This window comes from Poecilia reticulata, chromosome 8 (genome assembly GCF_904066995.2).
Source record: "Poecilia reticulata chromosome 8, P_reticulata-male-v2, whole genome shotgun sequence".
In the NCBI taxonomy this organism is placed as follows: Eukaryota; Metazoa; Chordata; class Actinopteri; order Cyprinodontiformes; family Poeciliidae; genus Poecilia; species Poecilia reticulata.
The window spans coordinates 15,388,731-15,402,077 of NC_088837.1; the positions used below are offsets into that span (position 1 = coordinate 15,388,731).

General features: G+C 34.9%; 1 long non-coding RNA gene across 1 annotated transcript; it reads left to right on the plus strand.

Moving 5' to 3' along the window:
- The first annotated feature begins 10,514 nt into the window (after positions 1–10,514).
- LOC145552561 (uncharacterized) lies at positions 10,515–11,967 on the plus strand. The gene is made up of 2 exons (XR_014088650.1): positions 10,515–10,720; positions 11,481–11,967. It is a non-coding gene; the product is annotated as an uncharacterized LOC145552561 (long non-coding RNA).
- Positions 11,968–13,347: the final 1,380 nt, after the last annotated feature.

Sequence of the window (13,347 nt, forward strand, 5' to 3'; positions counted from 1 at the left end):
CCCAAGCTCTATTTTCTTTCAAATATTTTGTATATGCTGTATTAAAAAAATCTTTGGATAGGTAAATGTTCATAAAAATAATTAAATTTTAATGACCAGCCTTCCAGTTATTTCTTTACATTTTCTTTCTTCTTGAACATGAAGATTAATGCCATTGATGTCTATTAAAAAGGAAGTTTAGATATTCAAGTTAATATTTAGGGTTATGTATTACATTGTAAGGAAGCAAATAAACATTTCAAAAACTCCTGACTGCTCCTTACGGACTGTGTTCATTCATTTGATTTTGTAAAAAAAAAAAATCAGCAATGTGGAATAGCATTTGTAGTGTTTGAAATATACCAGCCAACTTTGAAACAGTTAATACCCAGCAACGTATCCAGCCCTGACCATTAACCTGCCCTTTCACTCAGGAGGATAGACAAACAGGAGGAGATTTACTGCTGTAATCAAAGTCCTGCCAGCAGCTGGAAATTGACCGTGAATGACGTCATCAACCTGTCCTCACATGCATCATTTGATTTAGAAAGAATGAAGTATGCTCTGGCAGATTTAAAGAAATGATACAGAATGATGTTGAATTTGTGGAGCATTTTTGTCACTTTCTCCTTTTCAGATGAACTTCAATATTACAATGTATTGTGCTCAATTACAGAATGTAAAGTAAGCATTTATATGGGCTGTGAGCCTTTTTTAATTCAGCCACAACAGAATGTTACTCCATCAAAAATACTTATTGTTTTGCATCAGATATTTTAATTATTTACTGGAAACAATAAATTCGAGTTAGAAACTAACTTATGCATGTTTACTCATCAAAGTATTATATTTTATGGTAGCTGTAATTACAGTCATTGTACGCAACAATCACAGTTTCTCTTTGTTGAATCTGTGCAGCATCAATAGGAAGGCTGTTTAAACATCTTTATTCCATATATGAGCAAGAAAATCCAGTCCACTTTATCTTGCAGAAAATAATATGGCTATGTGCAGTTAGCTGATGAATGGTGCACGATTAGTTTCCACAAACATTCAGACTTTCAGTTATATTACAAGACGTCCTCAGTGATACTCCACAGAACATTTCCACAAAACTACTGATTGCCCAGAGCACCTTTTTTAAATCCTACAGTACAAATAAGTTTGATTAAAGCAAAAATGTGTTTGTTGATGGAGACTCAAATTTATATATATATATATATATATATATATATATATATATATATATATATATATATATATATATATATATATTTACATATATATGTTTTTATTATTATTTTTTACTTAAACATTAACCTAATTGTTATTTGATATAAATTTACATTTGAACAAAAGTTTACTTTTTTTCATCTAAAGATAAACATACATACATAGAAATAATTACAGTTAGGGCTGTTAGTGTGGCGCCGGAGAAAAGGAACACAACGTCCATATAACCTTCATGCATTAAACTCTGGTACTTTGTCATATTTTGCTACTTGTAACAAGACTCTCAAACTCTTAGTGACTTGGCTCAGACATTAAGATCAAATAAACAAAAACCACAACGTAACCACAAGTTTACTTGGTCATTTTCTGGGAGTGAGGGGGCTTGACATTTAAATATGTTTGATAAATTTCTAGTTAGAGTTATGCTGCAAAAATTATTATTTTTTTTTTTATCAGGAAATCCACAAGCTATTATACTGAAATGTTAGTATCAATTAATTAATGTGTTTTATCTACATTTAAGATATTTTAGATATACCAAAGGATAAATGTGATGTTCTGAGCTTAAAACTCATTTTGAAATACAAACATCAATACTCTCATGCATTTTCTGTTCCCTTAAAATTGCAACACTCAAAATAGACTCCTAACTCACATAGAGCATAATGAAAGGAGAAGCTTTGTGCAGTGAAAGTGTCTGATTGGGCCCTCAACAGTCATAGTGCCCTGAATGGCCTCGCAGAGTCCTCAACCAGTTTTTTTTTTTTTTTAAGTAAATTAATTCAAGTGTGGCGCAGAAAATTCTAGGAGTCCTCAAAGGTTATCTGGCACCACAAAATAAATAAGAAAATATTTTATGAGGAAAACAACATTGCATTTTCTGTCGTCTTGTGTAAATACACAATTATCTGTACTGTTTGCCATTTTAAATGTAAATAAAAAGTTTAGCTTAAACAGAAATGTGTTGACATTTCATAGAGTAAATTGAAATTGAATGCATCAAATAGATATAAATAAATAAGTAAGAGGGTTCTCACCGATCATAAAAAAAAAAACTGAATAACGGCTACTGGAGTAAAACTTCCAACAATTTTTAATCCCTGGTGTGATTTTGCTCTCCATCCATTTGACAATTAGGGCCGACAACCTTGTCCAGCACGTCTGCACCAACAGTGTGGTAATCAGCAGTGTCTGTGCAAGCCCCCAGTATGGATTTCAGACCTGGACGGCTGAAGACTTCCATGGCTCATATGTGTTTCAGTACGTCTCTGCCAGGCCTGTCAGATCCAGTTCCAGGCCATTGCTGCCTAAATGGATCCTGATTGGCTATTTGGACAGGGAAGTGTGCAAAAGGTTGACATGTGAGAGGCTGAATCTCTGCGGGGCCTTTATTATTCACACTGTAGAAAGTAAATACATGTAAGCTACAGGAAATCCAATATAGCTTGGGTGACCTTTTCCTTCATTTTAAATCAACACTCGTGAGGGTAATAATTTTTATTTCTTGCCTGAAATATTATGACATTTTGATACAATCTGTGCTACTGAAGGCCCATTTATAGGATTGTTTGAAATGTTTTCCCTGTTAGGTCCGCCGAATGATTGATGAGTTTTGACATGATGACTTCATTTCGACATTCCCAGAATTTGGGCCACATATGAACACAGTTCAGTCACAAACCACACACATTTGTGGGCTATTTTTCTTTAGAATGACACCAATTGCTCTGTAACAACCTGAGATGTAAAACAACGACTGACTGAAGGCTTCAAGATTAAAGATAGCTACTCCTCCCTTGCACTATCAGTTTACTATAAACCTGGGTTTTACCTACCAATATTGAGTTGCAAAACAATAATCTTTGAACATCATCAATCCATGTTTTATGACCCTTGCAGTGAACTAGCCATTTTTTTCCCAAGTTTCAGTCAAACAGCTAAGGAAAAATAATTTAAAAAAAGAACTGTCTAGGAATAACCAAGCCTTCTGCTTTTTGTGAACTGAAAACTCTTGAAACATGAGCGTTATTGTCCACAGTGAAGAATGTTTCATACCACTGAGAGGACTTAGAGGATCCTGACCCTGATAAGATGTAAGAGGGGGGAAAAAGCCAGTCCACTTGGCTTTGGAAAATGCAAATATTGTTTCTTGCATGCACAAAACGAGAGCTGTATTTTGGAAAACTCTGTCATAGTTTGGAGTTATAAAGATAATCATCCCAGATAACATTTACACTGTTTATGAAATATTTAAAGGAGGCACTGACTATAACCATAGCAAACATTCATGGACTATTCTTCAAAACCTGATTCCAGAAAACGAATCGATCCCAATGACTACCACCATTTGTAGAATTACTCCAAAAGTATTAAACCATTTTATTGGTTTTAAAAGTCCATCGTCACAGCAGAGAATAACTTGATGTCTTCTTAGGGACTAAAACAGCATAACTAACCCTGAAGCGACAAAAGAAAACATGTCCACACCTGAAGAGCTTGTGCAAGAAAGCTTTGTGATGTGACAACATTTTCCATCCTCTCTGTTTCCAAAGATAGCCACGTAACAAAATGCATAATGTTGAAAATATTATCTTACTGCATTCCTTCCTGCTGTTAAAACATTTTTTTTTAGGGGAGTGTCTATTCATGTTTACATAAGTGGTGGCAGACAATAGAAGGAGAAAATCTTTCATCTGAGTCACTGGTACTTCCCACTATGAGGAAAGCATTTTGGAAATACAGGTTTGTGGTGCGCAAACGTGAGCAAGGTACATTTTACAAGTTTCGAGAAGATTTATGTCACTGACATCATAAGTGCATGTTCACATGAAAGATCCTCATTCTAAAATGTGTCCATATTTCAAATCATTCATATTTTTTTCTAAAAAAAAAAAGATGTGATGGAATAAAGTTCTGAAATATCACAAAAAGGTGTTACTTTTATGGCATATTTTGGGGGTTGTCACATTCCAATAATGTAAATGTTCGTACGTAGACATGTGGCAAGGCTACATACCTATTGTTTGTATGTATTTACAAATATCATTGCATTACAGCTATACAAATCAAGTTCCCCCGAAGTTGAAAACTCAGCCATGGGCCAGTCACAATCAAAGGGTTGTAAAAAGCTACAAAGTGCTGCACTTAAAGATATTTGCAAGTGGCAATACCAGTTATCCAACTAGTAACGACGATGACTAAAGGTCTGGTGCCGTCTTAGAACAAAGAATTTGTGTTTTTTGAGGAAAACATCCTTTAAAATATTCTGTAAAATGTAGTAAATTTATATAATTTATTTAAATGGAATTTGTTAGAACAGCCAAATGTGTTTTCCCCATTTAAAATGACATAATGTGCACATAAGTAGGCTAGTTTTATTCAGCATGTAGGAGAAAGTGTTCCCGGCTTATAGTTTTTCTCAGTTGCTTTGGTACTTTTCTCATTTCGGGTTTGAAATTCTCAAAGCTGTTTGTTCATTCTCATTTCTTTGAACAAGTTGCAAAAGCTTTGGTACATCCATGCACGTGGTTATGTACAATTCTCTCCTGTTTTCTATATTATCAAGTGCTTATGTGATGTTAATCAAAATATATAGCTCTTTGTTGAACAGTAAAATTACAGCACAGCTTCAATCTGATTATTGCAAAGCATCTTGTGAAATAAATGTACTGAGTTGCAGATGGCTTGTAGTATGGTACAATCATGCATGCAGCATTATATCATCAAAAAAGCACATATGAGCATGTTGTTTTTAATATGTTTCCTATGTTATACTTTAATAAAGACGTTAATTATTCAGTTGACATTTTCTATTCTTGCTGAGCCTATTTGAGGGACCTTTCAGACTTCCTGCCAGCAACACTGGTCGGGTTACGCCAAGGGGCGTATGAAGGTCGTTATCATCCGGCGATCTGTCAGAGTTAAAGCGACGTCTTCTATGCACAGGAAATGCATGCATTCCGAATGAACTGAATGCTCAAAAAGTCCAGGACGATGGAGGATAAGTGTTTCTTTCCGTGAATAGAGAAATGAGGGAAAGTGAACAAGTATTGTTTGGTCTGCAATCTGTCAGCGCAAGACAATGTCGCTTTGATTGGAGCCCCCAGATTCAAGTTCAATACCAAGGAATCAATAGGAAATGGCCTAGGGGCCCCAACTGTCAGAGGTCAAATGAGTAGGAGGGTGCATTGGGTGTGAGAAGAGGAAATGGAAGGAGAATTTGTTGCAAAGTCAGACAGAGAGAAATCTTACTCTTTGTCTCCTTAACCAGTCCAGAGTTCTGAGGAACGTTTCATGGATTAACTAAAATAAATGTCACACAAGAAGCAGTGCACCGCTGTTAACATTTTCAGCTTCTAAATTGCATCTTTAAAATGTTTAAATAAATAATTTGACTTTAAATGAAAGGAATTTCTTAACAAAATTCCACTATATATACTGACATTTTAGCAAACACGTGGATACTGCATCCACCACACAGTCACATCTGATTTAATAAAATAATCAAGTTTTATGCATAACTTTTATTTCCTCATGGTCATTTACAGCAGAAATGATAGAAAAAAGGGCCTCATCCTCTCTCAATATATAAATGTACATTAACTTGATCACTGCAAAACAAATAATCCTAAACTTTTGCAAAGATGATTAGATATCCCAAACAGGTGACAGGAAAAGCTTTACTCTTGTTGAGCAAAAGGCTAAAATCAAACGTCAAACATTTGATAAAAAATAAAATAAACTCTGCAACAAATGTTTTTTTTTTCCCTACAATTCCATGCCGTTAACAATTAACCAAAGGTGTGTGCAGGTGTCTGTACATTCAAACACACTGTTAATTATAGTGCCTGTATAATAATGTCACCATTCAGACATATCTTGTATAAAATGCACCGACTAATTTCCTTGACATGGGTGTGACTTGGGATGGGAAGGAGTTTAGGCAGAAAACTGTAATGCTTTCAACTTGTGCCGACAAAAAAGTCAGTTAATCTGATTTCCTTCTTCAAAACAGGTCTTAAACAGACTTCTGCCACAAAGACAGGCGCAGTATATCCTTTGCACACCCACACTGTAACTAAACACCAGACTGTCTGCAGTAACATCAGAGACGGTTCCCACTGATGCTGCTGTGCTTTGTCCTGCGTATCCTACAGACTTTGCCAAATATTAAACGTCACCCAAAACTTAAGAAAGGTTTGCTTTTGACAGTAAGGACATTTGTGCACATCTCTCGCCTCATCAACACGCCCCTATGGTCTTCGGACCACAGTTACAAAATATTTCACTTGCATTGTCCTCCAAAAGAGTAAATGTGAACCACATTAAACACAAAAGGACTATAACTATTGTCTAAGAGCTGTGATATTTGTGGTTCAGGATTTTGCACCAGAGTTGGTGGCTTTTCAGTGGAATGCTAGCTGAACTCGGAGAAATCACGACATAGGTCTGCATGTTTTTGGATAGTTTAACTCCTCGAGATGCTCACAGAAAAGATTGATTTGATCATCCTGACAGACAAGTTAGTTTTCTATATCAGTAAGATCTAAGAGGCCCCCTGAATGAGAGAAAAGCAGATCAGCTCAGTCCCGAAGACGAGACCATAATCCAGAGATCAAAGAAGCCACATTCTTGGACAGCTGGACTCGTCTACAGACATGCTCTCAGACCGTCCACCTGCTTGACAAAGTAGCTCATCCACCTGCTTGTCCAACATCAAAAGCTTTTCCAACCCAACAGTCAAGAAAGACTAGTGAAAACAAAAACTGCAAACCATAGTACAAAAAAAACACATTTTTGTATTTATTTTATTACATCTGTAAACAAAACAGATAGCTCTCTCTTCCGAAACCTAAACCAAGTATTACTTCTATATATTACCTTATTTTATTGTATTCAGATAGATAGATAGATAGATAGATAGATAGATAGATAGATAGATAGAGATATAGATATAGATATAGATAGATAGATAGATAGATAGATAGATAGATAGATAGATAGATAGATAGATAGATAGATAGATAGATAGATAGATAGATAGATAGATAGATAGATAGATAGATAGATAGATAGATAGATAGATAGATAGATAGATAGATAGATAGATAGATAGATAGATAGATAGATAGATAGATAGATAGATAGATAGATAGATAGATAGATAGATAGATAGATAGATAGATGCAACTGCAGTCAAGAAAAATAACTGCAGTTTTATAGCTTCATGGTTATAAAACCACAGGTGCAAAGACCAGCCTATTGATTGACAACTGTTTCTGTTGGAGGATAGTTAAACAATAAGCACCATATTAGCATATTCAGCCCACAGTGAAGCCAGACGTTAACCATTGCAATATATTTGCTCACCTGTAATTTAAATAATGATGTTGGGTGTGTGTTTATGGTTTTTAACCGTACCCTGAATTTCTTCATTTTAAGGATACAACTGCACATCTAATATTAATCAAATAATTTTTTAACGTTTTATTATGTGACGTGCCATTTTTTTTTTTAATAAAGCCAGACAAGCAACTTTGTGTCTTTAGTAAAAAATGAGATTTCTTACAGATGGGTAAATGGCTTTGCCCATTGGTTTAAACATTAACAGGTTTTACATCTCTCAATGCCAAACTGTGTATAAAAAGAGAGGAAAAACACACAGCACATTGACAACACAGATTTCCATAATACAATATAAGTGCCAAACAAATCATGCACCTGTGTTCATACTGTACACCAGGAAATATTGGAAAAACAATATCTGCTCCTTACATGTTAATGCAGTTTTCTATTAACCATATCGTTGTGCCAGGCTTACATTTTACCCACCAACTTGTTTGTACATAATACTTATTAGTAGGTTCAAGACAGCAAAGAGCCAGCTTCCAGTAAAAAGTTAACTCTTAACTGTTAAATATATTATTTTACACCAAATGTTTGTATACCATTTTTGTAGATGATATGCAGTTTTTCGTGTAGTTGATTTTTTATCTTGACAATTTCATATCATATGCAATATTCTCGGAATCTCATTGTACAGCACAATAAGTCCAGTTAGATTTTTAGCTTTCATTAGTTTTTCGATTTTAGAAATATTCACTTCTAGCTTTTTTTTTTTTTTAAAGCTAGAATATCTAAAACATTCAGATAAAATGGACACCTGAAAATAGATTAAAAGAAACAAATGGCACTGTGATAATGTTGCACACTATCATAATTTTTTTTTTTTTTACTTGAACACTATTTTCTGTCTTTCACCCCAGCATGGATGCCATTAAAATATTACCTTAACAAAAGCAAATAATCATACCGTATGTTTTAAAATGCAGTTTGTATATTAACTATTTTATTTTTCATACTTGGTTAATTGGAAGAAACTTACTTGGGTTCAGTGTTTATTGTTTGGCACCAGCCTTTGAATAAAGTTAATTCTCTCATCAGCCTGCTTTTCCCGCTAATCAAATGTTGAGCAGAGCTTGTTCATTTAAAACTGGTAAGAAAGAGCATGCAACTTGGAAAATCCCTTGAATGCGAACCTTATTCCTTGTGAGTTGTCTTTGAGTCACAACCATGCTGTCATCGATACCCTCAATTCTAACGTCGGTCTTCTACACCAGAAGGCACATACAGTAGGTAAATATTTAATTTAAAAATGAGTGCAAATGGCGCAGACTAAAACACTGAAGTCCAGCATAAAATAATTAAGTTAGAGCTTGCAATTCAGGACAGCTTAGGGCCAAATGAGTCAGCTAACAGGAATAGTCAGACAGACCTATTTTCTGAAGTTGCATCATCGTCATTTCTTAGTCAGGTGCCATAAACAATACTGCTTTGTCTGGTTTGCATTTTAAAGGCCTTCAGTTCCACTAGCAGTAGAAGATTATTTTAAGTGACAATGCAAACTGAGTTTAAATAATGTCTGTTAGATCTCTCTAAATAGAAAAGTATCTTATTGTTTTTTAATCCAACTGTTTTAAGCAGTTGTTAGAAAAGCTGGCATTTTAAAAGGACCATAAAAAGGACATTGAAATAAATATAAACCACTTTTTTTCATTACTGTTATTGTTCTTTATTTTTACATTAGTGTATTTTTGTAATATAACATGAATTAATTTCACAGTAGAAAGTGTGTTTTATTATTAGTTTATTAGTATTTGCTTTATGGAACCTCCACTAATCTGAAGACACTTAAAAAAAAATCTGTAAATCAGCACTCTCTAGGATACTTGGAGCACAGTCTGGCAGTAATAACTGTTTCACAAAGTCACTTAAAACTTCTTTATTCCCCTTCATCTTACATGGTTTGAACTTCAGCAAGATTTCTTCACCACAACTAGATTCCTTTCTGTTATAGAAAATACCTGAGACCTGAATTGGACTTTCTGAACATCTCTGCTGTCTTGAAACTAAATAAATTATCATTAAATTTGAATAAGACGAATTATATGATATTTAGTAAAAGAAATAAAGCTATCGATCTTCCTTTTGAAGTCGATGATGTTGAGCTCTGTAGGGTCAATGAGGTTAAGTTCTTGGGTGTTATCATTGATGAAAAGCTGACATGAAACCCATGTAAATACTTAAAAACAAAAATAGCAAATCCATGCAGTACTGTACAAAGTAAGGATTATTTCATGACAAAGCTTATTATTATATAATCAATAATTGCTCCACACCTACTACTTATTGAAGTCTGGGAAAGCATGTAAAACAATTACAAATCATTTATATTTACAGAAACGAGCAATAAATGTATCACAAAAACATTATAATCACCATCAAATGCTTATTTGTCAATTGAACATTGAAATTTATGAGTTGATTACAATGTTTGCAGTTATATAAAGCTCATAAAATATTACTCTTAATATGCAATATACTTCGTTAAGAAGTAAGTAATTACAATTAAGGTATAGAAATGTTGTAAAACCAAGATTCGAACAAATTGAAGACGTTGTACATCATACAAGTATAAGATTGTGGAATAATCTGGAAAGTGATTAAAAAATGCTGCTCGATAGATATATTAAGAGAATGATAAAATTAAGTTGAAACATATAAATTGTATAATGTGCAATCATAACAATGTTGCACAAGAAGAGTTGATGTTTTTTTTTTTTTTTTTATTGAAACTTCATTGTTTAATTTTTTATTTTGAAAAAGGCAATATAATAAATTTTTTTCTTCTGCTACTTTCATTTTTTTGTTTTGTATATTCTTTTTTTGTATGTGTAGCATCTGTTTTGTTTTAAATGAAATGAATAAATTCTATAAAAAAATAAAAAATAAAAAAAAAATACGTTGATCATCTTGTTAATGCACGGTGTGTACAGGGTTATACTGCAGCCTCTCAGGGTCAGTAGGGTTTCTTAGTCACGTACTATAATTGGACAGGAAGTTACCTGTTTAAGTTAAAAATAGTTACCTTCTTCCTCGTCATCGTCTTCACTTATTGGAAGGATTCAGGAAGTGGGTGTGTTTTTGTCTTGAAAACTTAGCATCACTGGTAAGTTAAGACTCTCCCCACTTTAGAGAATTGTGAAATTAAATCAGAACAGAAAAGGGTTTGATTAATCTTATTGATTGGGATATCTTATAAAGTTTCACAAAGCATTATGTTTCAGATTTTCAAGCCTGACTTGGAATACAAATAGCCCTTTCTTGGTGATAATACTGTCTGCAGCAGACAGTATTAACATACATGTTTAGATTCTTTAAAATTAAAGAATCTAAACATGTATGTTAATATTTGGTTTAAAGGTAATTAAATATGGCAAAATTTCTTCACATAATTCTTTAGTATAGTCATTTAATTTCGGCAAATTCATGTTCAAGTGATTCAATATAGACATCCAGGGATTCAAGTAAGCTTTTGTCCAAAACTCTACAGCTGTCACTGTTCATGCAATGATGGATCATTTGTATTTAAACGGTATAAATTACCTATGTAAAGGAGGCTGTGTTTACAACATGTCGAACTGTGCATTCTGTTTAACAGATATTCAAATGATTTATGGTGGCAAACTGATGTGTTTTGCATCACAAACATACATTTACGTTTGGGGAATACTGGAAAATATTTTTCTTCGTAGTGAAGACGGTGATCATAAAAATCATAAAAAGTAAATAGGTCAGAATCAGCTTTATTTCCTAAATTTATGTACAAAAACAACGGGTTGGACTGTGACCGATGAGGTTGTTGTAATCTGCAAAATGCAAAAGTTTCAGCAATGAGTCCACTGAGGTGCAGTCATTTGTGTTCACAGAGAAGAGAAGTGAGAGAGCACATTCCTGGGGGACGCCAGTGTTGATGGTTCTTGAACGAGAGAAGACGCTCCCCTGCCTCACCTGCTACTGCCAGAAAGTGTCAGAAACCTGGGCATCTACTGACTGACAGAGACTGACACTGAGCTGGGTGGAGCTTCTGGTGGAGGATTTCTGGGTTGATGGTGCTGAAGACCAAGCTGTAGTTCGCAAATAGTATCCTGTACATCCCTGAGTAGTCAACGTGGTGCCTGATGTTATGTAGACCCAAATTGCCTGTTAAGCAAACTGCCCTGGGTCCAGGACGGGTTCTGTGATCTCCCTCAGATACTTTAATACTAGTCACGCAAAGGACTTCATGACCACAGATGTCAGAGTGGCAGTACTTCCACCCTGTGCTGTGTGTTTCTTGGGGACAATGTTGCGCTTGAAGCATCAGAAAGGAAACTACTACTGATCAACATGGAATGCAAAATATAAATGTAAAAATCTAACATCATCCCACCTCCCTCCCCACCGATGAACTCAAATTGGACTTACTAGGTTCACATTTTTTTATGACCCACATGTGATGCAAAACATCAACCCTCTTTTGCTATCTCCATACAGCTGGTCAGAGATTGTACTGTTGTTGTTCCCCAAGCCTCTACGTCCAGTTTACTAATACTTAAGTAATAGTTAAGCAAATATTACTATCATTTTTCACACATTCACTGGCAAGTTTAAAAAAAAAAAATTGGAACTTAATATGGTCAACCATGCACAGCTTATATAACAGCTGGCCTGTTGACATTTCAGTCAGAATAATAAGTTGGCTTTCATGGATAATTTTTGCCAAAATCCATCCCTGTCAATAAGTTACAAGCCTTCTGGGGTCTTTTAAGACGGGCTAAATGTCTCTGGCATAGCCAGATTGAAAAAATACTTTTTTTTTTTTTTTTAATAAATGTCTCTTCCAAAAAGTTGTACATTTTCAAAGCACTCCCTTACTCCACATACATTAGAGAGGAGGGCGTAAGTGAAGTGTACTGTGTCCAACACCTATGCAGACTTGTGAATTTTGTGTCACGTCATTCACAGGCAGAAAAACTCCTTCACTTCACCTCTGTTTAATTTTACATGTAATTATTTCTTAAACCTTATAATAACAGAGCTCTGGAAGGTCCGTCTGTGTGCAATGACCCTGTCCTGCTTTAAGAGCTGAGCATCTAGGCTCGTGTGATTTCAGTGTATGGCCCTCAGTCAGTGCATTAGCGGTTACGTGGTTGTGATTAATGCTAATCACGCTGGATTTACTGTGTGTTTATTTTATGGCACGACTGGCAGAGTGGAGCTTGGCCCATCTACGAGTGTTCCTGCTGCAGGCGAGAGGTGGTGGACCAAGGGATTTAGATGATGTTAGTCTTGACTGTAATGTTGGCCTTTCTTTAGGCTGTGTGAGGGAATAGAGTTGGTGTCGGATGTGCACGACTGCACACGTTTCCTGCTGCAGAGGACTAAAAGGTTTCATTATCACAGCTGTCACTGGTGATAACAAGGAATGATAATATTTCAATGTGCATCTACATTATGATTTGCGGTTATAATTTGAAATGAGTGCTGTTGTGCCCATTATAGTCGGGTAAGAGCAGCTTGTTGAGCCATATTTGTACTGCATAAGCTTTACTGAATTGCAGCTGCTTGGTATTGACTAGCACAGAGGCCTGTAGGTGTCCAAAGACAGTGCAACACTGCCACCATGTTGACCAGCTGTATTACATTTATTTACACCACATTTTCAGAAGCTCATTAAAACCACAGGAGTTTTAAATTATTATTATTATTTTTTTTTTAGTTTTTTTATTTAAATTGTGAGGAAGAAAAAAAGGA